This window comes from Pseudophryne corroboree, chromosome 4, assembly GCF_028390025.1.
Source record: "Pseudophryne corroboree isolate aPseCor3 chromosome 4, aPseCor3.hap2, whole genome shotgun sequence".
Taxonomy (NCBI): Eukaryota; Metazoa; Chordata; class Amphibia; order Anura; family Myobatrachidae; genus Pseudophryne; species Pseudophryne corroboree.
Window position 1 is genome coordinate 191,500,607 of NC_086447.1, and position 25,965 is coordinate 191,526,571.

Consider the following 25,965-nt stretch of genomic DNA (forward strand, 5'->3'; position numbering starts at 1 on the left):
CTCTTGTTCTGGACACATATCTTGACACCTGATGATTGTGGCGGGATGCCATTAGATCCACCTGAGGGTAACCCCACTTCTGGATCAACATCTGAAATACTTCTGGATTTAATGCCCACTCTCCTGGATGAAAATCCCGACGACTGAGAAAATCTGCCTCCCAGTTGTCCACTCCAGGAATGAACACTGCCGATAATATCACCTGGTGATATTCGGCCCATCTGAGGATCCGAGCTACTTCCCGCATAGCCATGCGGCTTCTCGTTCCTCCTTGTTTGTTTATGTATGCGACTGCCGTCGCGTTGTCTGACTGCACCTGAACAGTCTGAAAACGAAACATGTACACCGCTTGTCTTAGAGCATTGTAAATCGCCCTGAGTTCCAGAACATTTATGGATAGCGATCTTTCGTGATCCGCCCAGAGGCCCTGGAGCCGATAACTCTGAACTACAGCTCCCCAACCTCTGAGACTTGCGTCTGTTGTCAGAATTATCCAATTCGCGACGCCGAATCGTCTCCCTGCAGATAGATTGTGTATTTTTAACCACCAGAGAAGAGACACCCTGACTTGTGGTGACAACCTCACCCTGTGGTGCAGCTGCAGATGTGATCCCGACCACTGTGCTAACACCTCCAGTTGAAACGGACGTGAGTGAAATCTTCCGAACTGAAGTGCTTCGAAAGCCGCCACCATTGTGCCTAAAAGGCGAATGCACAAATGTACTGAGACTGTGCGTGGCTTGAGCACTAATTGCACCAGATGACGAATGCCCTGTACTTTCTGTTGTGGCAGGAAAACCCTTTGTTTTACTGTATCGAGAATCATCCCTAGGAATTGAAGTCGTTGACACGGAATTAGATGTGATTTCTTTAAACTGACTATCCAACCGTGCTGAACTAGTACATTGTACGTTAGTAAGGCATGTTGGAGAAGCAATTGTTGAGACGGAGCCTTTATGAGTAGATCGTCTAAATACGGAACAATTATTACCCCTAGGGACCTGAGATGAGCTGTCATCACAGACATTACCTTGGTGAATACCCGAGGCGCTGATGAGAGGCCAAACGGTAGAGCCTGAAATTGGTAATGGTCTCGCCTTATCGCAAACCTTAAGAAACTCTGGTGAGGTGGCCAGATCGGAATGTGCAAATACGCATCCTTGAGATCTAGTGCAATCATGAATTCCTGTGGCTCTAACCCTGCAATTACTGACCTGAGAGATTCCATCTTGAATCTGTGGTAAGTGATGTAATGATTGAGACCTTTTAGGTTCAATATTGGCCTGACTGAGCCATCTGGTTTTGGTACCAGAAACAGACTGGAATAATAACCCTGCCCCTGTTCCTGCACAGGGACCGGAATTATCACTGCAGCATTCAGCAGAGACTGAATGGCAACCTGCAGAACTGCTTTCTTGTCGTCCGACACAGGCAGTCCTGTCGTGAAAAATCTTCCTGTCGGAAGATAATCGAACTCTATTTTGTAACCCTCTAATATTAAATTGCGGATCCACCCATCTGTGGACGTCTGCAGCCACGCCCCCTGAAAGCTCTGAAGGCGTGCTCCCACAATTGGAGATCCGAGATGGGCTGGGAGCCCGTCATGCCACTGGTTTGTTAGTGGTCTTGGTGTCTTGACGACGTGCATTGGATTGTCGGGCACTACGTCCCCGACCTCTTCTGCCCGGCGTGACTGCTCCTCCCTGCCCACGAAAGGGCTGAGTTCTAAAGGATTTGAACGCCGGACCAGAATATTTCCGTTTAGGTATAGTTGTAGGCGATGGAAGAAAAACAGACTTCCCTCCAGTAGCCTCAGAAATCCATTTGTCCAATTCAGGACCAAAAAGTTTCTCGCCATCATAAGGCAATGCCTCTATACCTTTTTTAACCTCCGTCTCCGCCTGCCACGAACGCAGCCAAAGTGCTCGTCGTACTGTGACTAGCGATGAGGACAGGCGAGAAGTAAGCTGACAGACGTCAGTAGAAGCTGTACATAGATATTCAGCAGCTTCCCAGATTTGATCCGCGAGAAGTATAAGATGATCCTCTTGCAGAGCCGATTTGAGCTCTTTTATCCATACCATTAAAGCTTTAGTAACCCAAATGCCAACCAACCCAGGTCTTAACAGCACTCCAGTTGCTGTATACATGGACCTTAGCATAGCCTCTATTTTACGATCTGCAGGGTCTTTAAGCGTAGTAGCAGTTGGTACTGGTATGGTTAACTTCCTCGTAAGTTTAGATACGGATGAATCCACCAATGGTGGGTTCTCCCATGTAGCTGTCATGGCCTCTGGAAACGGGTAACTCGATTTAAATCTACGAGGAATAGAAAACCGTTTGTCCGGATTTTTCCGTGACTCCAGTAACATTTTATTAAGAGATTCCGAGATAGGGAAACACATCGGAGATCTCTGTCGTTTAGTAAAGACTACTTCATCATTCGTCAGTGGCTCCTCAGTTTCCGTAAACTCCAGCGACTGACGAACTGCTCTGATGAGATTGTCAATACCTGGGCTGTCAAAGTCGTCACCTTCTGACTGTTGTTCTATTTCGCCCTCCTCATACTCCTGTTCAGTGAGATCTAGTATCCCAGAGACAGGAAAATTAGTAGGAAAAGGAAACTTATCTTTTCCACTCAAGGTGGACTTATGACCAGTTTGAGACTTCCCAGGTAACTCAAATGGTCTCATCTTAAACTCAGATCTTGCCGCCTCTCTTTCTTCACGAGAGGCGGCCAGCACTGATTGTAAACCAACTAATACATCTGCAAGTAAAGCCCATGGAGGGTCCTGAGATGCTGGCTTTACTTCTGGAATGGAAATCGTATTTATGGCTGTATTAACAACACATGCTGTACATGTGGTGGATCCATCAGGCAACACACTCTTACAGACATGACATGACAAATGTTTCTTAGATTTTGCTGGTGTCTTACTCATTATGAAGACAGACAATACAAACTCCACACAGACAGACTGCACGACTCAGTAATAACACCAAAGTTCCTGGTATATATCTAGGCAAGTGCAGTGCCTGCCAGCAATACGAAAACTGACCCCAAAATTCCCCTAGTACCACTCTTAGCCGAGATGTAAAATAGGAAACCTGGAACAGACAGGAGAACATTAAACATACTAAGCACCAAGTCTTTCCTAAAAGCTTGACACTGCCAAATACTGTTAAAGTCTCCCCCCACTCCCACGACCTCTGTGTACAGCACCGGGTCTGGGCCTGTGGAAGTTTTGCAAAGGGCCGTGTGAGCGGCCTGTCCTGTAGACCCCGGACAACGGAACTCCTCGGCTGCTGCGGGCGGATGGCGGAAGCAGAGAGCGTGCTGCATAGAGCCGTGGAGCGGCCTATGCACACGTGCTCCCGCCCGCCACACACAGCATAGCGGCGTGTCTGTGTAGCCAAGCAGCGCTGCTGCTGCGCAGGGAACAGCGGTCTCTTAGGATGCTGGGAGCCGGAGAGTGAGAGCGCGCCGCATGGACCGTGAAGCGGCCCATGTACACGCGCTCCGGGCAGCGTGAGTACCCAACAATCCCCAACAGTGGAGCGGCAGCAAGCGCTGACCGCCCCAACCCAACATACCTGGACCGTGACAAAAGTCTATGACGGGGCTTTCATCCAAGCTCCGTCCAGCTTTCCTGCAGGCAGCCTGCAAGTGGAGTGAGGGAGCTCTTTACAGAGAGGTCCGACACTCACGGCTACTCAGCCGCTTCCACTGTCCCTGACCCACGCCTGTTAGAAGGGGGGAAAGGACGTGGAAATTGAAGAAAAAAAAAAACTTAGAAAAAATTCCAATACTTTGTGGACGAGCTCCACTATGCCTTCTAACTGTGTCGAGCACAGAAAAAACACTGAAGTGCTGCAGGATATGGAGGGGAGGAGTAGTCTCAAAATTAATTTATTCAGTGCCTTCTTCCGGTGGAAGCCGTCCATATCCCAAGAGTACTCCAGTGACCCCTAGTGGATGAAAAAGAAATGTTTTGGAGGTTGTGGAGGTGTCTTCCTCAGAGGAGTCTGTACCAGGTACTCAGGATTGCCTTGAGTGGTTTCATCCCATTAGGATGGAGACAGTATGGCTGCATAGCCTAGGAAATAAGATTCCTCAGAGTTCATTAGGTCATACTCTATTTGGTTGCTGGAAAAAAGCTATGAAGAATGCTCAAGTTATGGCTCAGTCCATTTCATCTATGACCCCCTCAGCTCCTGATACACAGGTCTTGCAGGCCAACGTGGACATCGATGCCGACACAGGGATCGACACAGAAGTTAGAGGGGGGCACTATGATAGATTGGAATATAAAATTCAGCAATTTATCAATGCCATTAGGCATGTGTTAGAAATACCTATACAAATAGAGGAAAATTCTTGTATGCTAACTGCAAAATCATTAGTGACATTCCCGGTTTCGGAAGAGTTGAATACCCTATTTGAAAGATCCTGGTAAACCCAGAAGAGGTTTTTCACATCCCCAATAAAGTGCTTAAGACATATCCCTTTCCTGAGGAGGATAGAAGGAGATGGGAGATTCCTCCCATAATGGACATTTCGGTGTCCAGGCCATCAGGGGTAATTACATTACCTGTACCAGGCTCGGCCTCGTTAAAGGAGCCGAATGATCATAAGATAGAGACAACTCTAAAATCCGTTTACACGGCTACTGGAGCCGCCCTTAGGCCCACTATTGCATGCACTTGGGTAGCTAGGGCTATGTTAAAATGGTCAGACAATTTACTAGAAGACCTTGATACAATACATAGGGATGATGTTGTCTTGATTCTAGGTCACATAAAGGATTCGTCTAAAGTCATGGTGAAAGCCATGAGGGACAATGGGCTGATGAATTATAGAGCATCCTCCATGGCAGTAGTGGCTCGCAGAGGTCTCTGGATCCACCAATGGAATGCAGACGCCGAATCCAAGAGGTACCTCCCCTTCGCAGGTAAGACACCGCTTAGGGACACTCTGAATACAAAGGCTACTTCGGGTAAGTCAGCTTTGCTTCCTTCTGCAGCACCACCTGTGAGAAGACGTAACTCTGCTTCTCTGATGCAGTCCCCTTGGGCTGCCAGATCGAGAAAATTTGTGAGGGCCTACTTCTGCATGAGGCTAGGCCATAGAAAGAGCAGAAAGTCTGCACCCGCTACAGGTGCACGGGTTCAGAGGTTGGATTCTACTCCCTTAGCGTCCACAGCATGACGCGGAAGGACTCCCATGTGCGGGTCCACTGAGGGGGGGGATCTCGTCTACATCACTACAGGGGAGCCTTAGTGATATATTGCGGGTAATAAAAATTATTACCCAGGGTTATAAACTGGATTCAGGAGTTTCCCCCTGGCTGTTTGTTTAATCAGCCCTGCCAATTGTTAGGACAGTGGGTTTGTCCCTGTCATATAAAAAAAAAGTTTTTTAAAAGTGCCATCCTATCAGACACTGCAGTGCTACTCCTAGAAGGGCCAGGTGTTTGTGCCGCACACTTTTGTCGCTTAGCTTAGTCATAGAGCTACCTCATTGCCCTCTTACTTCTTGGTACATATGGGACAGCCACTTCTTGGCATCATGTGCTGTTTGGGGACTATTTTTTTAAAAGTGCCATCCTGTCTGACACTTCCTTATATGTCCAGTGGTACTGCCATTTGATATAATTCCCGTGAGTCTGGCTTGTAATTCTAGTGATTTTGTCATTTTCTTCCAGTGATTTGGACCAATAAATAATACCATTGATTAGAACAAATAATTCCTGTGATATTGAGGTGTTTGTGTCGCTTAGCTTAGCCATCCAGCGACCTTGGTGCACCTCTTATTTTCTTTGCAACCTCGGTGCAAATTTTAAGACTAAAAATAATATTGTGAGGTGTTCAGTGTTCAGAATAGACTGGAAATGAGTGGAAATTATTGTTATTGAGGTTAATAATACTATAGGATCAAAATTACCCCCAAATTCTATGATTTTTGCTGTTTTAAAAAATCACCCGAATTCAAAACACATCCGAATCCAAAACCTGAAAGGATGGTTTTGCCAAAACGCGTCCGAATCCAAAACACGACCGTGGACCCGAATCCAAAACTAAAACACAAAACACGAAAAATGCCCGCTGCTCATCTCTACTATTTGTAAAGATATACGTTGTCTATTTACTGTGTATATGATTCCTAATAAAAAGCTATACAGCAGCATAGGTTATGATGTCTATCCAGGAACATCTTAATGTGTGGGCTCAGTGGGCAGCTGACCAGTGCCCCACAATTCTAGGGGCCTTAGAGAAGGGGTGTGCCGAGCTGGGGGCCTGTGCCCACATAGCTTCTTAGGAGGTAAGTAGAGAATGCTGCCCGGATTACATAGCGTGGCCAGGTATCCGTCAACATGCTAATTGGTAGATGGCTGGAGATGTCCACCAATCAGAGTCCATCATTCTCTACCTGCCTCCCAGCCTTCAGCCAGACAGTGAATGGCTGTCAGCATGCTGATTGGTGGATGGCAGGTGTTACAGTATACCCTACTCAGAGTGCTTACAGCCATTCACAGTAAGGAAGCATGCAAAGTGATAACACGGGACTGCAGGAGGGGTAAGTTATTATGTTAGTTTATTCACGTGAATTGGTTGGTAGGGGTTAACGCTGTTAACATGGAATCAGTATGATTTTGTTGCAGATGGGATGCCGTCTGTCAGTATCTCAACAGTGGCATCCCGGCTGCCAGAATTCCGGCAGCAAGGCGAGTGCAAACAGTCCCCTTGCAGGCTCGCTATGTGTGCCACGTGGCGGGCTTGGTGGCTCGCTGCGCTCACCACAGGATCTGTTCCCACTCTATGGGAGTTATGGACAACCATGAGTGGGAGTAGTCCTGTTGCACTGAGATGCCGGCTGTCGGGATTCCGGCGTCGGTATCTTGACCGCTGGGATCCCGACAGCTGGCAAATTAAAAGCATACCATTAAGACGGCCTTGTGTCTATCAACAGTTAACTTGCTGTCAACGATTCAGTTTGGATACTTTGCTCATGTGTAGTAAGCATGTATGCTCATGTATTTATGCAGAGCAGCTGTGAATGGGAGAGACATGTACAGTACCTGCTACTACCAGTGGGTGTAGAGCAGTGAAGGGTTGTTTGTTATGGCACGTGAAGGGGGATTGGGTATCCAGCAAGTAGTGATGATCCAAATCCTCATCTTATTATCTACTTGTGAGATACAGTATGCTAGCTATATACTATGCTGAGAAACTGAACAAGTATGTTAATTATCGCAGTTAACAATTACATTTAAAACCAAATCCAATAAAAAATCATATACATTTTTTAAATTAAAGTTAGAACACCCTCCAGATATTTTGAGATACAGTAAATCCTAGTCCTGTGGATACTTTGTAATAAGGGGTATACTGGCCATTTTACACCGTAGTTTTTATAATCTAATTGCGGTTCTGACAAGTCCACCACTAGAAATATTGAGCCACAGTATGAAGAGTGGGGACGTAGCCACTGTGTTAGAACATGGCCACGCTACACTAGGACTGTCAGTGTTCCAGCCACAGTTGCTGTGCAGCCGACACTGGTGAAAAAGGGTAAAAACATAACATGTTGGGGGTGTTCCTGCTCTTTTTAATAGGCTGGAGCGGCCCTTGTGCATTATACCTGCCCCCTTCTCTCAGCACCCATTGTTTCTGATAGGAGAGATGGCTTCCACCCCTTATGTTTTAACCCCTATGTACAGTGCTACAGAACCCTTATAGTGTCATATAAATAAAAGATAATAGCTATAAAATAGTAATAATAAATAATAATAATAATAATAATAATAATAATAATAAAAACCTGTATTTCACCAGGGATCCTGCTGTGTAGTGTATTTTGAATTGTGGCCACATATGTGTGGCTTATAAACTGGGAGCACTGCTATGTACTCAGCAAAGACCTCTAAATGATAGCCTTCTGTCCAAAGTCATGCCCCTGCTCTAGCTGCTTCTCACTTGCACTGCACAGGACTGTAGTTCTATATATTTTTCTCTGTCTCCCTTGTCCATGTAAATTAACCATTTACATGTCATGCTCCATATTGATTAGCAAGTGGGAGGTATTTCATAATATTTTGCCTTTTATGTTAATTGTCTACAATTTATAATTTTTTTCATTCAAATTGTGCATGCTCTGTAGCAGATCATACGCAACTTGGAGAACAGACGCAGCTGAGTGGGTGTAACTGTACAGCAACTGGGTGTTTACACAAAATCGAAGTATCCAAAGTGTATCATATGAAGCTAGATGGAATTACAGGATATTCAGAGTTGAGCAAACGTCGCTAATCTAAATAAAGGAGGAGATCTGCAATTATTTCCAAGCATGTACAGTAATACGTGAATGTGCCTCAACCAGTATCCGGCTTATGTCTGAAAGGGTTAAGAGACCTGGGTCCATGACCCTGCTTCCTAGCAGGGTTTTTCCCGGAACTTGTTGTAACTAGAGATGAGCGGGTTCGGTTTGTCGAGATTAGAACCCCCTGAACTTCATGTGGTTTATACGGGTCCGAGGCAGCCTCGGTTCTTCCCGCCTAACACGCAAAACCGAACGGGGGAAAACGTCATCATCCCGCTGTCGGATTCTCGCGAGATTCGGATTCCATATAAAGAGCCACGCATCGCCGCCATTTTCACTCATGCATTGTCGATTGAGCGGAGAGGACGTGGCTACGTTCTCTGCCTGAAAAGCTCAATATCTCTGCTCAGTGTGCTGCATTGTGGTGACCACCAGTATATTTTAGTACAGTACAGTAGGCCATTGCTGTATCTTGCAGCTCCGTATCAGACTCAGTTCTAGTATACTGATCAGTGCTCAATATCTGCTGCATTGTTGTGACCAGTATATAGTAGTACAGTGCTGCATTGTGGTGACCACCAGTATATAGTAGTACAGTACAGTAGTCCATTGCTGTATCTTGCAGCTCCGTGTCAGACTCAGTTCTATTCTCCTGATCAGTGCTCAACATCTGCTGCATTGTTGTGACCAGTATATATAGTAGTACAGTGCTGCATTGTGGTGACCACCAGTATTAAGTAGTACAGTACAGTAGTCCATTGCTGTATCTTGCAGCTCCGTGTCAGACTCAGTTCTATTCTCCTGATCAGTGCTCAATATCTGCTGCATTGTTGTGACCAGTATATATAGTAGTACAGTGCTGCATTGTGGTGACCACCAGTATATAGTAGTACAGTACAGTAGTCCATTGCTGTATCTTGCAGCTCCGTGTCAGGCTCAGTTCTATTCTCCTGATCAGTGCTCAATATCTGCTGCATTGTTGTGACCAGTATATAGTAGTACAGTGCTTCATTGTGGTGACCACCAGTATATTTTAGTACAGTACAGTAGGCCATTGCTGTATCTTGCTGCTCTGTGTCACTTCTATTCTCCTGATCAGTGCTCAATATCTGTGCTGCATTGTGGTGACCACCAGTATATAGTAGTACAGTGCTGCATTGTGGTGACCACCAGTATATAGTAGTACAGTACAGTAGGCCATTGCTGTATCTTGCTGCTCTGTGTCACTTCTATTCTCCTGATCAGTGCTCAATATCTGTGCTCAGTGTCAGTGCTGCATTGGGGTGACCAGTATACTACAGTACAATAGTCCAGTGTCAGTTCTCCAAAGTATCATCAGTATAATCAGTTCTCAGTATAATCAGTGCACTGTTAGACGTGCACCCGTTTTCCGCCATTAGTGCATTGGGATTTAGACAATTGATGAAGTTATTGTGTCCCCGGTACAAAATCCCATCTAGATTCCACTTCACTAGGCAGGCGATAGCGAGATTTTACCAATTAATATCAGTGATTTATAATTATTAATTACAGTGATCTCACCAAATAATTCCAGTGATTTTGACATTTTCTTCCAGTGATTTGGACCAATAATACCATTGATTAGAACAAATAATTCCTGTGATTTTGTCATTTTCTTCCAGTGATTTGGACCAATAATACCATTTATTAGAACAAATAATTCCTGTGATATTGAGGTGTTTGTGTCGCTTAGCTTAGCCATCCAGCGACCACAGTGCACTTCTTTTTCTCTTTTCTTTGCATCATGTGCTGTTTGGGGACTATTTTTTTAAGTGCCATCCTGTCTGACACTTCCGTATATGTCCAGTGGTACTGCCATTTGATATAATTTCCGACATTACTGCCATTTAATTCTAGTGATTTTGTCATTTTCTTCCAGTGATTTGGACCAATAATACCATTGATTAGAACGAATAATTCCTGTGATATTGTCATTTTCTTCCAATGATTTGGACCAATAATACCATTGATTAGAACAAATAATTCCTGTGATTTTGTCATTTTCTTCCAGTGATTTGGAACAATAATACCATTGATTAGAACGAATAATTCTTGTGATTTTGTAATTTTCTTCCAGTGATTTGGACCAATAATACCATTGATTAGAACGAATAATTCCTGTGATATTGAGGTGTTTGTGTCGCTTAGTTTAGCCATCCAGCGACCACAGTGCACCTCTTTTTCTCTTTTCTTTGCATCATGTGCTGTTTGGGGACTATTTTTTTAAGTGCCATCCTGTTTGACACTTCCGTATATGTCCAGTGGTACTGCCATTTGATATAATTCCCGACATTACTGCCATTTAATTCCTGTGATTTTGTCATTTTCTTCCAGTGATTTGGACCAATAATACCATTGATTAGAACGAATAATTCCTGTGATTTTGTCATTTTCTTCCAGTGATTTGGACCAATAATACCATTGATTAGAACGAATGATTCCTGTGATATTGAGGTGTTTGTGTCGCTTAGCTTAGCCATCCAGCGACCACAGTGACCTCTTTTTCTCTTTTCTTTGCATCATGTGCTGTGTGGGGCCAATTCTTTTAAGTGCCATCCTGTCTGACACTGCAGTGCCACTCCTAGATGGGCCAGGTGTTTGTGCCGGCCACTTGGGTCACTTAGCTTAGTCATCCAGCGACCTCGGTGCAAATTTTAGGACTAAAAATAATATTGTGAGGTGTTCAGAATAGACTGGAAATGAGTGGAAATTATGGTTATTGAGGTTAATAATACTATGGGATCAAAATTACCCCCAAATTCTATGATTTAAGCTGTTTTTGAGGGGTTTTTGAAAAAAAACTCCCGAATCCGACAAAAAATTTTAAGGGAGGTTTTGCTAAAACGCGTCCGAATCCAAAACACGGCCGCGGAACCGAATCCAAAACCAAAACCCGAAAAATCTCTGGTGCACATCACTAGTTGTAACCCACATAGACAACTCGGCTTAGGTCTGAAAGGTGCGACCTGGATCTTGATGACCCGGGTAACACCTAAAAGAAATTGATTGACTGGGAAAAGAAGCACTTGGAGCTGAGATCATCTCGAAGCGCCCAATAAATGCCGGGAGATCTGGGTCACTAGAAGACCCGGGTATGGTGTGAAGGGTAATGACCCATGAATAACCCAAGTTGTCACCTATGTGTGAAAGGCTTAACCTTGGCTTCAACCAGTGCTCTGGGTCTGAGCCAGGTTGAAGCTGGATAATTATGTCTGAGAAGGTGTGCAACCCTAAATCGGCCTAAAAGAAAGCAAAAGATATTAAAACTACATACAGTATTTGTGAATAATGGCAAAAAACATTAGTCACTTAACCACTTAACTAACGATTTATTTTGCCAAAAACCGCTCCGAAATTGTCAGGTTTTTTATGAGTCAATTAGGTAAAGAACATGAATTTAACCCTATCCAAAATGATTTTAGTTAAATATATATATATATATATATATATATATATATTTATTTCATATTTAAAAAAATATTTTATTCAAACATCGAAACATCGATCTGGAACATCAGGACCATGGGAAACATCGCGACCATCGCGGCTTTCATTTTGAAAGCCGGGACAGCCTCCAGGTATACAGGGGGGATCTGGGGGTGGCTTGGGAGGGTTAATTTACACTCCCCAGCTGCTGCTATTGTCTGCAGCCGCAGAAGGGGGGGTCCTGCCGTGCTGACCGATCAGCAGTGATCGGCAGCACAGCAATCAGTAGGAGAGAGTGCAGGGAGGCAGAGGGACCTTCCGGTCCCTCTGACAGCAGCAGCGGAGGGAAGTTTTCCTTCCCTGCCGCTGATAACACAGTTTATCTGACTGGTCGCATCCTGTGCAACCAGTCAGATAAAGCACTTGCAGGCATGGTCGCATCTGATGCGACCATGCCAGGCAAGTGTTGAAATACATTATTGCTTGTTGTTTTTCAAGTTTGATGAACCCACTGTCTTGCACATTGAAAATAGCAAACCTCAAAAATGATGAATTATAAAGCCTTACATTCCAATAAACTTTATAAATCAGTCAGTAGGTGCAAACAATTACACTACCCATTGGGCAGCAGTCACTGAGAGCAAACAATTACACCATCCATTGGGCATCATGGATGGTGTAATGGTTAGCATTACTGCCTCACAGTGTGGAGTTTGTATATTTTCCCCGTGCTTGTGTGGGTTTCCTCCACAATCCAAAAAGATAATGGGTTAATTGGCTTACAACAAAAAAACCTGCAGCTGTCGAAATCGATAGCTGCAGGTGTCGGAATGGAGAGTGGCAGTGCCACTGCCTATTGGCGTGCTATCTTTTAGATATCAGCGTCGATATAGACAGGCAGAAAGCACCTGCACAGTGATACCTCTTCCCCCCCATATTGACCCTTCATACATCTACCTCAAGGTGTAGGAACAGGAGTATGGTGAATAGTGAAAATCTATTTATTAGTCCATTACAGGTGCTTCCAAAGGAAGGGCTAATCTAGACAAGAAAAAAACAACACAGAATGACCCCAGCACACTATAATGGACCAGTAAATGAGATTTACATTCTATATGAGAACAGAAATGCAGAGATCGCAGGAAAATAAAGAACAGCTGGTAAACTACTGTAACTATGAAAAACCAAAAACATTTGCTAGTGAACAACCCTCCCATAGAATCAACTTATGGTGGACTCACACATCAGGAAAACATAACAAAAGTGTGTGCAAGGACCACTGGGCAGATCTGGGTATCTGAGTGGGCAGGTAGGGAAAGTCAGAACCCTCAACCCAATTAGTCGGTCTTGGAGTACCTCCACTAATTAAAATGTCCCTCCTTAGCAAAGCCAACTCAGCAGTCTTGGATGATGCCAATACATCACTCATTCGAAATGCCATAGCGAATGGCCACTGAAAAAGCAAAGATTCCCTGAGAAGGGATGTAGTTATGTGATCGGCAGTCAGGAGCCCACTGGTCACAACACCTCCCCATACATCCCACTCCCTGAGAATCCCGACAGTCGGCATGCCGACTAGCAGGGACTATTCCCACTCGAGGGTGTCCACAACACCCATAGAGTGGCAATAGAACCTGCGGTTGCCATCAAGCCCGCAGCTTGGCGAGAGCTGGAATCCACCATTACAGAAGTCTCTGTACTTTGAGGTAATTGCTGGGAAAGGCCTTCCTCGTGGAATTTCCAGTTCATTTTGATGAACATCATCTTTTCCACATTTTGAGGAAGTAGTCTCCTATGCCGTTCGCTCACAAGGTTCCCAGCTGTGCTGAAACTCACTCCGAGTACACACTGGAGGGTGGGAAGCTTAAGTACTGCAAAGCGAGTTTGTAAAAGAGCATATAAATTGCCTTTTTTCCTTCCAGTACTCAAAGGGATTCTGTGACGTGTATTATTTGTACAGTGTCATGAAAACAATCTTCCACCATTCTTTGGATGGTGATCGTGAGTAAATGTCGTAGTGCCATGTGTCACTTGAGCTGCCAACTTGCTCACCAGGAGCTCGTAAGATCTGGATCAGTCGGAAAGAGAGACGGAGAATACAACTTAAACCTAGGATCAAGCACGTTTGCTAACATGTAGTGATCAGATTTCAAGATATTGGCAACTCGTGGGTACTGGCGAAGTGAGTAAAGGACTTGATCTACAAGTCCGGCATATTTTGCGGATTCACTTTATTTAATCTCCTCCTTCAATTGCTCCAGCTGATTTTCCAAAAGCCTAATTAGGGGAATTACCTTACTCAAGATAGCAGTGTCAGCACTCACTTCACAGGTGGCTACTTTAAAGGGTTTCAGCACCTTGCACAAGACAGAAAGTATTTTCCACCGTACTGGGCTAAGGTACATTCCCCCTCCACTACCAATGTCATGGCTTGTTGTATAGCTATGAATGGATTTTTGCTGTTCCTCCATCCGCTGAAGCATATAAAGGGTGGAGTTCCACCTTGTTACCACCTCTTGCTTCAGATGATTGCAGGGCAAATCATGCTGTTCTTGCAGGTGCTGCAATCTCCTTCATGCTGTTTATGAATGCCGAAAATGTCCAAACATTTTTCGGGGCCATAGACAGCATCACCTGCATGCCCCTGTAATTTTTCTAAAAGCCATGTACCACTAAGATGGTCGTGTGAGCAAAACAGCTGTAATGCTTTCATGATATTTGTGGCATTATCAGAGATCACAAATCCTGAGGAGAGTCCAAATGGGGTAAGCCCTGTTTCTGGGGGATGTGTTGGAAATCACCCAGGTGTAACGCTTTTACGATATTTGTGGCGTTATCAGATATCACAAATCTTGATGAGAGTCCAAGTGGGGTAAGCCATGTTTTCTAGTTTTTCTAAGTGGTTGTCAGCGGTATGCCTCTTATTGAATACGGTGATACACAGAGTAGCCTCCCTCTGAATAAGCTGGCATTGTTTGTTAGGTACTGCTTCTGCTGCTGCTGAAGGCAATTCACCCACACAATGGGCTGTCACAGTCATGTAATCTTTAGTTTGCCCCCTACCGCTTGTCCACATATCTGTGGTTAAGTGAACATTGGGTACAATGGCATTTTGTAGGCCAATAATAACATTATTTTTAACATCTTGGTACAGCCAAGGAATGGCTTTTCAACTAAAATGGAACCGCTATGGAATTTAGCACTGGGTACACAGGACCTTAATTGACTGTTTAAAACCCACCGCATTAATGGTGGATATTGGATGCAGATGTAATACTAGCATAGCTGTTATGGCGTCAGTGATATCACTGGGTGAGAGCTGTCATACTTACTTCCCCTTGCAAAGGATTGTTTCACAGTCAATTGATTTTTTACAATACTACTTCTAGTCTTCTTGGTCCCCTTCTGGGATGAAGAACCACCCCCATCAGCAGCAGCAGGCCTAGTGCTCAAACATTCTTCTGAGGAATCCTAGAATGGGGAGGAGTCACCTAGCCTTAATAAATTGTATGCAGGACTACCTCTGATGATTACTGAGGATATTGAGGGTGAAGGTGTTAGCAGTGGAGATTGCAGGTGCTAGAATCTAGTTGAGAGAAGAAAGCTAGCTGATGTTGAACTGCTTGTTATTTTTTTTAGCAACAGTTTTTGATGTTATCAAAAACTTTTCATGAGCTCACTGCAAATGACATAACAGGGTTGAGGTTCCTAGATGCTTAATGTCACTACAGCACCTGTACTTACTGTGGTCGCATAAAGGCTACAGATAGCTTGACAAATGTTGTCAGGGTTTAGATAAAAATAATTCCACACACAAGAGGTGGAATTGTTGGCCCTATGCCTAGTCATGACAATGGCCATTTTCTTATAATGGCCAAGAGCTGCTTCCACTGGTGCCTGACTTACACAAACATCCTCAACATCCTCATTAGGACCAGCGTCAGCTACACAAATATCCCTCTCATACTTTTGCAATTCCACAGCTATACCGCTCATCCCCACATTTGCAGAGGGAGCAGAAATGGTGGAAGGTGGCTTCTCTGCTAGCACAGTATCAGAAAGGTCAGACTCACACATAGAACTCAAGGACACACTTAGACTCTCCTCTGGGATTTGTGACATTTCTGTTTGTGAACGCACAGTTTGTTCTACTGCCTTAGTGGTTTTCATTTTTTTTTACACCTCTTCTAGACTCTGAGTGAAAAGGTCTTGCATCGTCATGAGAGGCAAAAGAGGTGTCTTTTTCTTTAACAGTGTATATTGGGTTTTTTATTTTATACAGTATGTCCTGACTTAGACTCGCTATGCCTTTGAGCATCGGCTTTAGTAATTGATGTTGTCGGAACAAAGCGCACCAAACAGTACAAGCACAAGCTATATATATATTGTGCGGGTGGCACTTTTCATGTTTTGTGTTTTGGTTCTAATTCCATTTTCGTGTTCTGGTTTTGGCTTGGTTTTGCCAAAACCACCCTTTCGTGTTTTGTTTTTGGATCTGGATGACTTTAAAAAAACAAAAACATAAAAACAGCTAAAATCACAGAATTTGGTGGTAATTTTGCTCCTACAGTATCATTAACCTCAATAACAATCATTTCCACTCATTTCCAGTCTATTCTGAACACCTCACACCTCACAATAGTGTTTTTAGGCCTAAAAGTTGCACCGAGGTGGCTGTATGACCAAGCTATGCGACACAAGTGTGCGGCACAAACACCTGGCCCATCTAGGAGTGGCACTGCAGTTACAGACAGGATGGCACTTAAAAAACTAGTCCCCAAACAGCACATGATGCAAAGAAGAAAAAGAGGTGCAAGATGGAATTGTCCTTGGGCCCTCCCACCCACCCTTATGTTGTATAAACAAGACATGCACACTTTAACAAACCAATCATTTCAGCGACAGGGTCTGCCACACAACTGTGGCTGAAATTACTGGTTTGTTTGGGCCCCCAACAAAAAAAAAGCAATCAATCTCTCCTTGCACAAACTGGCTCTACAGAGGCAAGATGTCCACCTCATCATCATCCTCCGATTCCTCACCCCTTTCACTATGTACATCCTCCTCAATGAGTATTAAATCGTCCCCACTGGAATCCACCATCACAGGTTCCTGTGTACGTTCTGGAGGCAATTGCTGGTAAAGGTCTTACCGGAAGACTTTATAATTCATTTTGATGAACATCATCTTCTCGACATTTTGTGGAAGTAACCTCCTACGCCAATTGCTGACAAGGTTACCAGCTGCACTAAACACTCTTTCGGAGTACACACTGGAGGGGGGGCAACTTAGGTAAAATAAAGCTAGTTTGTGCAAGGGCCTCCAAATTGCCTCTTTTCCTGCCAGTATACGTACGGACTGTCTGACATGCCTACTTGAATGCTGTCACTCATATAATCCTCCACCATTCTTTCAATGGTTACAGAATCATATGCAGTGACAGTAGACATGTCAGTAATCGTTGGCAGGTCCTTCAGTCCAGACCAGATGTCAGCTTTTGCTCCTGACTGCCCATCATCACTGCCAGCGGGTGGGCTAGGAGATCTTATCCTTTTCCTTGCAGCCCCAGTGGCAGGAGAAATTGAAGGAGGAGCTGTTGACGGGTCACGTTCCACTTGAGTTGACACTTTACTGACCAGAAGGTCTTTGCACCTCTGCACACTTGTGTCTGCTGGAAAGAGAGATACAACGTAGGCTTTAAACCTAGGATCGAGCACAGTGGCCAAAATGTAGTGCTCTGATTTCAACAGATTGACCACTCTTGAATCCTGGCAAAGCGAATGAAGGGCTCCATCCACAAGTCCCACATACTTTGCAGAATTGCTCTGTCTTAGCTCCTCCTTCAATTTATCCAGCTGCTTCTGCAAAAGCCTGATGAGGGGAATGACCTGACTCAAGCTGGCAGTGTCTGAACTGACTTCACGTGTGGCAAGTTCGAAGGGTTGGAGAACCTTGCACAAGACGGAAAACTTTCTCCACTGTGCTTGAGTCAGGTGCATTACCCCTCCTTTGCCTATATCATAGGTGGATCTATAGGCTTGAATGGCCTTTTGCTGCTCCTCCATCCTCTGAAGCATATAGAGTGTTGAATTCCACCTCGTTACCACCTCTTGCTTCAGTTGATGGCGGAGAAGGTTCAGGAGTGTTTGCTGGTGCTCCAGTCTTCGGCACGCAGTGGCAGAATGCCGAAAGTGGCCCACAATTTTTTGTGCCACCGATAGCATCTCCTGCACACCCCTCTCATTTTTCAAAAAATTCTGTACCACCAAATTATTGTATGTGCAAAACATGGGACGTGCTGGAATTTGCCCAGTTGTAATGTACGCACAATATTGGTGACATTGTCTGATATCATAAATCCCCAGGAGAGTCCAATTGGGGTAAGCCATTCTGCGATGATGTTCCTCAGTTTCCATAAGAGGTTGATAGCTGTGTGCCTCTTATGGAAAGCGGTGATACATAGCATAGCCCGCCTAGGAATGAGTTGGCGTTTGCAAGATGCTGCTACTGGTGCCACTGCGGGAGGCCACACATCTACCCAATGGGCTGTTACAGTCATATAGTCCTTAGTCTGCCCTGTTCCACTTGTCGACATGTCCGTGGTTAAGTGGACACTGGATACAACCACATTTTTTATGACACTGGTGACTCTTTTTCTGAGGTCTGTATACATTCTCGGTATCGCCTGCCTAGAGAAGTTGAACCTAGATGGGAATTGATACAGAGGACACAGTAACTCAAACAAATCTTTAAGTGACTCTGAACTAATCGTGGATACCGGATGCACCTCTAACACCAACATAGCTGTCAAGGCCTCAGTTATCTTCTTTGCAAAAGAATGACTGCTGTCATATTTCATCTACTTCACAAAGGACTGTTGGACAGTCAATTGCTTACTGGAAGTAGTAAAAGTGGTCTTCCGACTTCCCCTCTGGGATGACGATCAACTCCCAGCAGCAACAACAGCAGCGGCAGCAACAGCAGGTGTACCACTCAAGGATCAAATGGAGGAACCCCGGTTAGGAGAGGACTCCTCAGTCTTGACAGTGACATGGCCTGCAGGACTATGGATGTTCCTGACTGAGGAAGTTGACATTGAGGGAGTTGGTGGTTTGGCTTGCAGGAGCTTGGGTACAGGAGGAAGAAGGGATTTAGGTGTCAGTGGACTGCTTACGCTCTTACCCAAAGTTTCTGAACTTGACAGTGACTTCTGATGAATGCACAGCAGGTGGCATATAAGGGAGGTTGTTCCTAGGTGGTTAACATCCTTACCCCTACTTATTACAGATTGACAGAGGCAACAGATGGCTTGACACCTGTTTTCCGGATTTGAGGAGAAATAATTCCACACAGAAGAGGTGGCTTTTTTGGTAGTTTGCCCAGGCATCACAATGGGCTTCTTCGTCCCAAGGACAACAGGTGTCTTCCCCGGTGCCTGACTTAAACAAACCACATCACCATCAGAATCCTCATTGTCAACTTCCTCCTCAGCACCAGCAACACCCATATCCTCATCCTGGTGTACTTCAACAGTGACATCTTCAATTTGAATATCAGGAAGTGGACTGTGGTTGCTCCTTCCAGCACTTGCAGGGGGCGTGCAAATGGGTGGAAGGAGCCACCTCTTCCCATCCAGTGTTGAGAAGGTCAGGGATCGCAACTGCCGACACAATTGGACTCTCCTTGGGGATTTGTGATACCATCTCAGAGCGCACAGTTCTTTTCTGTGCTCTTTCCAGCTTAACTCTTTTAATTTTTCTAGCGGGATGATAAGGGCTTCCATCATCATGTGAATCTGAACCACTAGCCATGAACATAGGCCAGGGCCTCAGCCGTTCCTTGCCACTCCGTGTCGTAAATGGCATATTGGCAAGTTTACGTTTCTCCTCAGACGATTTAAATTTATTTTTTTGGTTCTTTTTACTGAACTTTGGCTTTTTTGATTTTACATGCTCTGTACTATCACATTGGGCATCGGCCTTGGCAGACGACGTTGATGGCATTTAATCGTCTATGTCATGGCTAGTGGCAGCAGCTTCAGCACTAGGAGGAAGTGGTTCTTGATCTTTCCTTATTAACTCCTCAAAATGTTTGTTCTCCATTATTTTTCTGGAGTTATATAACACAATATGCGGCACAAGAGAGCGTACCCCTACACCTCACAGGGCAAACCCTGTAAAAATTATTTGTATTAAATATTAATAACTCCTTTATTTGGAGTAAATAATATACAGCACAGGACAGCACCACTGAACTTATATGGCAGCACCACTGGAATGGATTTATACGGAATTATATGGATTTATATGGAATTAAACGGCAGGATAACTGGAATTATACGCCAGTATTCCGAGAATTATATGACAATATCACAGGAATTATACGCCAGTATCACAGGAATTATACACCAGTATCACGGGAATTATATGGCAGTATCGCAGGAATTATACGCCAGTATTCCGAGAATTATACGGCAATATCACAGGAATTACACGGCAATATCACAGGAATTATACGGCAATGTCACAGGAATTATACGCCAGTATTCCGAGAATTATACAGCAATATCACAGGAATTATACGCCAGTATTCTGAGAATTATACGTCAATATCACAGGAATTATACGCCAGCGTTCAGAGAATTATACGGCAATGTCACAGGAATTATACGCCAGTATTCCGAGAATTATACGGCAATGTCACAGGAATTATACGCTAGTATTCTGAGAATTATACGGCAATATCAGAGGAATTATACGCCAGTATTCCGAGAATTATACGGCAATATCAGAGGAATTATACGCCAGTATTCCGAGAATTATACGGCAATATCACAGGAATTATACGCCAGTATTCCGAGAATTATACGGCAATAAGACAGGAATTATACGGAAACATCACAGGAATTATACGCCAGTATTCCGAGAATTATACGGCAATGTCACAGGAATTATACGCCAGTATTCCGAGAATTATACGGCAATATCAAAGGAATTATACGGCAATATCACAGGAATTATATGACAGTATTCCAAGAATGATACGGCAATGTCACAGGAATTATACGCCAGTATTCTGAGAATTATACGGCAATATCACAGGAATTATACGGCAATGTCACAGGAATTATACGCCAGTATTCTGAGAATTATATGGCAATATCACAGGAATTATATGGCAATATCACAGGAATTATACGGCAATGTCACAGGAACAATACGCCAGCGTTCAGAGAATTATACGGCATTGTCACAGGAATTATACGCCAGTATTCCGAGAATTATACGGCAATGTCACAGGAATTGTACGCCAGTATACAGAGAATTATATGGCAATGTCACAGGAATTATACGCCAGAATACAGAGAATTATACGGCAGTGTCACAGGAATTATACGCCAGTATCACTGGAATTATACGGCAATATCACAGGAAATATGTCAGCAGAGGATACCACCACTGTGACTGGTCACTGGACTGATGCTGCACAAGACACTTCCCCTGGTCTAATGCAGGACAACACAGCAGCACTAAAAGGGACTTATACAGCTACACTGGATATATGGCAGCAGAGGACACCACCACTGTGACTGGTCACTGGACTGATGCTGCACAAGACACTACCCCTGGTCTGATGCAAGACAACACAGCTAAAATGCAAGGGACTTATAAAGCAGCCAGCAGCACTGGGGACATATAGCAGCAGAGGACACCAACACTGTGACTGGCTGTACTGATGCAGCATAATACACTGACTACACTGGACTGGACTGAGCAGCACAAGACAGCAGTAAGTAGACTCGCCACGCCACTTTCTCGCCCTCACACAAACACTGAGGATGGAGACATGTCTTCTCACTACACTCTCCGAGACTGGAGTGAAAATAGCCGCAACGCGTGGCTCCTTATATGGAATCCAAATCCCGCGAGAATCCGACAGTGGGATGATGACGTTTTGCCATGTTCGGGTTTTGGAGTCAAGATGGGAAATCCGAGCATGGCTCGGATCCGGACTCGGAAGGCAAAGTTCAGGGGGTTTGGTTCTCTGAGAACCGAACCCGCTCTTCTCTAATTATATATATATATATATATATATATATATATATACATACACACACATACAGTGGGGCTAAAAAGTTTTTGGACAGCCACAGATTGTGCAAGTTGACCCACTTAAAAAGATGAGAGAGGTCTTTAATTTCTATCATAGGTACACTTCAACTGTGAGAGACAGAATCTGAAAAAAAAAACACAGGAAATCACATTGTATGATTTTTAAACAATTTACTTGTATATTCTTGTGGAAAATAAATATTTGGACACCTACCAAGCAGCAAGATTTGTGGCTCTCACAGACCTGTTACTTCTTCTTTAAGAAGCTCTTCCATCCTCCACTCGTTACCTGTATTAATGGCACCTTTTTGAACTGGTTATCTGTATAAAAGACACCTGTCCACACCCTCAAACAGTCAGACTGCTACCTCTCCACCATGGCCAAGACCATAGAGCTGTCTAAGGACATCAGGGACAAAATTGTAGAGCTGCACAAGGCTGGGATGAGCTACTCGACAATAAGCAAGCAGCTTGGTGAGAAGAGATCAACTGTTGGCGCAATTATAAAAAAATGGAAGATCACTGACAATCTCACTCGACCTGGGGCTCCATGCAAGATCTCACCTCGTGGGGTATCAATGATCTTGAGAACGGTGAGGAATCAGCCCAGAACTACTGTACATGGGGTGACCTGGTCAATGACCTCAAGAGAGCTGGGACCACAGTCACAAAGGTTACTATTAGTAACACACTACGTTGTCATGGATTAAAATCCTGCAGTGCCCAAAAGGTTCCTCTGCTTAAGCCAGAACATATCCAGGCCCGTCTAATGTTTGCCAGTGACCATCTGGATGATCCAGAGGAGGATTGGGAGAATGTAATGTGGTCAGATGAGAGTAAAAATTAAACTTTTTGGTATAAACTCCACTCACTGTGTTTGGAGGGAGAAGAATGATGAATGGCATCCCAAGAACACCATACCCACTGTGGAGCACGTGGGTGGAAACATCATGCTTTGGGGCTGCTTTTCTGCAAAGGGGACAGGATGACTGATCCGTATCAAGGAAAATATGAATGGGGCCATGTATCGTGAGATTTTGGGCAAAAACCTCCTTCCCTTAGTAAGAGCATTGAAGATGGAACGTGGCTCGGTCTTCCAGCATGACAATGACCCCAAACACACCGCCCGGGCAACTAAGGAGTGGCTCTGTAAGAAGCATTTCAAGGTCCTGGACTGGCCTAGACAGTCTCCAGACCTCAACCCAATATAAAACCTGTGGAGGGCGTTGAAAGTCTGTGTTGCCCGGCGACAGCCCCAAAACATGACAGATCTAGAGAAGATCTGCATGGAAGAGTAGGCCAAAATACCTGCTACAGTGTGTGCAAACCTGGTCAAGAACTACAGGAAACGATGGACCTCTGTAATTGCTAACCGAGGTTATATTACAAAGTATTGAGTTAAACTTTTTGATTGTCCAAATATTTATTTTCCGCAAGAATATACAAATAAATTGTTTAAAAATCATACAATGTGATTTCCTAGTTTTTTATCCTGTCTTTATCCTGACGAAAGGTGCTATTAAAGTGTACCTGAACTGTTGAGAGCAAGCTATGGTGGCTGTGTGATTTATTTCAGTAGTCCGGGGAGTGCCTCTCAAATCTTTATTACTGTATATTATATATCTTGTACTTGTACTGTTTGGTGCGCTTTGTTAATCTATCTATGTAGTCTATATATATATATATTTTTTTTTACTTGCTGCTCCATTAAAATTGCGTGGACCACAGTGCTTATTATTAGAAGAAAATGGAGGCTGTCACAGTGCAGCTACCAGTTACCTCCAAGGAGTGTGTTAGTCCCCTAAATAGATTATCAATGAAAAAAGGTGGCGCTAGTGGGTTTCGGTCAAGAATGAATACATGCACCGTGGTTCTATTAAAAACAGTAATACATTTATTACAATATTAAAACATAAATTGATGATGTGTAACTATAAATGTCCACATAAGAAGTTTTAAAAATTGGCAGTCTCTATTAGGACTGGTCCATTTAAGCAGAATGAATCTGGCTCCTCATTTAGGATAGTGGTTCTGTAAATAACCTCAATATTTCGGAACACACCTGATGTATACAAAACCAAATATTAGCAGAGTTCAAAGTTTCCAGTATATTACCCAGCAAGTCCGAGGTGATTACTCCAGTCTGAGGTATGCAGTCCGTACAATCCAATAGCAGATGGATTTTGCATGGTACAGGTAACCTACTGTGACTTGGAATCAAGATGTTTCTCTGTGAACTTTTAGAGCTGGTCCGGATAAGGTATTGAATACAGGTGGTGTCCGAAAGTGCTGTTAAATCTCAGTTGAGGGCTCAACGCGTTTGTGTGGATCCTCCCACACCTTCGTCAGGAGCATGTGTCAGTACGAGTATAAGCAATAGATATATTATTTGTATTTTTTAATTTGCTACTCCGTTAAAACTGTGTGGGTCACAGGGTTTATTGTTAATACACAAAAACAAAGCGCACCAAATGGTACAAGTATAAGCAACATGTTAATTTTTTTATTTTATTTTTTAACTTACAGCTCTGCTAAAACTGTGTAGATCACAGGGCTTCTTAATGCATGTGAACAAAGCACACCAAACAGTACAAGCAATAATATATATATATATATATATATATATATATATTTATATATATAGACAATGGACATGTTCGGCACTCAGTTGGGTATATGGGAGTACTTGCTGCGGTGCCCTCTGCGATCTATGGCAAGATCCAATAAGGTAAAGCAGGAATATATATATATATATCTCACCACAATTTTTAACTGCGCATAGGATATTCCTCTCAGTTCAGTTCGTATAGAACATAATTAGTCCTTTTATTGATGTAAATGCTGCCAATTCCTGAAAGCCGATCCACCAGCTGGATACATGTGAAAAAACAGAAAAAAGGAAGGCGCATGTGTGAGTTAAGTATAGGTTCTTTACTATTAAAAAGGGAAGGCTCACGTACATCAAAGTAAAATAATACCAGCTCCCGTCTAAAAGACCCCCGCACTAATGCCTCCGGATCGCACCCAGCAGTGCTTCACAGATATGTAGACAACATATTAATAGTATGGAGAGGAGACCGACTACACTTTGAGAAATTTATGTCATATATTAACATTAATGATAGTAACCTCAGATTTACTTCAAATTATCAGGATGTAAAAATTGAATTTTTGGATCTGGTTCTTGATGTTGGTGAATGGACCCCTGGGAAGAAAATTAACACATATACTCACATTAAAAAAGTTGATAGCAACAGCTATATACATTTTGATAGTTGTCATTCAAGAAACTGGTTGCGGAATATTCCGTATTCACAGTTTCTGAGATTAAAAAGAAATTGTGGAGAAGAAGATATTTATGAGAAACAAGCGGCAGTATATATAGATAGATTTACTGAGAAAAAATACCCCACTGAGATAATTCAAAAATGTAAACGTAAAGCAGATATGCTAGATAGAAAGATGCTCTTGAAATATAGAAATAAAGACAAAAATGATGTAAAAAATAAAGAAATGGTCCCTTTTGTAACAAACTTTAACACTAGGAATAAACAAATTGAGAATATTTTATATAAGCATTGGGATGTCCTAATGCTAGATCCTGTTCTGAATAAAATACTTTCCAATAAACCTAAAGTGATATTTAAGCGGGCAAAAACATTAAAGGCAGTTTTGGCCCCGAGTAATTTACGTAAGGAGGAGGATAACAATTGGTTGAAAGGTCTGAATGGATGTGCACCTTGCAGCCATTGCAAAATATGTAAATACATGAGTAAAGATAGGAAAGTGATGTGGAATAGAGAACGAACAGAATCATGGAAAATAAAAAGGCTTTGCTAATTGTAAGACTACTCATGTTATATATCAGCTGGAATGTAGTTGTGGGGCGAGTTATATAGGAAGAACAAAAAGAGCACTAAAAATCAGAATTCTTGAGCATATGAGGAGCATAAGTAATAAATTAACCAATCATAGTGTACCTCGTCATTTCGTAGAATGTGGAGGTGGGAATCTAAATAATTTTTCTTTTAAACCCATAAAACATGTAGTGCCAGATGATAGAGGTGGAGATCTTTTTAAGAAATT

At 43.4% G+C, this 25,965-nt stretch overlaps 1 long non-coding RNA gene across 1 annotated transcript in view; it reads right to left on the minus strand.

The window, feature by feature from the left end:
- The window catches only part of LOC134911251 (uncharacterized), a 114,102-nt gene extending 88,404 nt beyond the window's left edge, over positions 1 to 25,698 (minus strand). Inside the window, exon 1 of the long non-coding RNA XR_010176427.1 lies at positions 25,689 to 25,698. This is a non-coding gene — a long non-coding RNA (uncharacterized LOC134911251). The remainder of the gene's footprint in view (positions 1 to 25,688) is intronic.
- Between the last annotated feature and the right edge of the window lie 267 nt (positions 25,699 to 25,965).